Source organism: Myotis davidii, unplaced genomic scaffold (assembly GCF_000327345.1).
Source record: "Myotis davidii unplaced genomic scaffold, ASM32734v1 scaffold370, whole genome shotgun sequence".
Classification (NCBI taxonomy): Eukaryota; Metazoa; Chordata; class Mammalia; order Chiroptera; family Vespertilionidae; genus Myotis; species Myotis davidii.
The window spans coordinates 13474981-13475633 of record NW_006288615.1 but is presented as its reverse complement, the minus strand read 5'-3'; the positions used below and the strand labels follow the sequence as shown (position 1 = coordinate 13475633).

General features: G+C 60.6%; 1 protein-coding gene across 3 annotated transcripts in view; it reads right to left on the bottom strand.

The window, feature by feature from the left end:
• The window catches only part of NFE2L2 (nuclear factor, erythroid 2 like 2), a 49345-nt gene that overhangs the window by 31599 nt on the left and 17093 nt on the right, over positions 1-653 (bottom strand). The window contains exon 1 of one of the 3 annotated variants that reach the window (XM_015561973.1): positions 537-557. The exons of the other annotated variants lie outside the window; for them this stretch is intronic. The gene's annotated coding sequence lies outside the window, so the exon portion shown is untranslated. Of the gene's footprint in view, positions 1-536; positions 558-653 lie in introns of those variants that run through there. 3 annotated transcript variants of the gene reach the window in all.

Genomic DNA, 653 nt, shown 5'->3' with positions numbered 1-653 from the left:
GCGGAGTAGCGCACTGGGCACTTGGGGACCTCCCTGCCCCGCACCGGGGGGCTGGGTGCTCTGGCCAAGCTGCTAGGAGACCGACCCCATGGAGGGACAAAGGGACTCTCGGGCGGCCTGTGATGAGCGAAATGCGTCCGTTCTCTCTAATGGCTTCAGGCTAATAGCTCCTGCTACATGGATTTGACAGTTCACTAGAGGATTCTGCTTGAGGGACCCCTTTATCAGTTAGAAGAGGTGGGGAAATACATAAAAGAACTCCAGAACCAGACTCGGATTAATTAGCAGGGTCCACCGGGAGCACAGGGGTTTGGAAAGGTGCTCCTCCTCGGGCACCTTTGGGTGCCTACCTGTATACCCCCCCCCACGCCCACCCTTTGCCTCGCCCCTCCTCCCTCCTCTTGACCGTAAAAGATGCCTGGATGGAACTGAGAATTAGTTCGCCCAGTGCTCAAGCTAGGCCTTCTCCAGCAATAAACCCTTCTTCACCCCAAACTCGGGTGGACTGAACAGTGGCCCTCCTCGGGCGCACGAACCCTGTCTCTGTAACAGTCCCGGCAGGCGGGGAACCTGGGCTGCGGCTGGTGCCATCGCGGGGCCGCGGGCCGGCCGGAGGGGACCTCAGCTCCCCCAAGAGCGGCCCCGTGACTAGG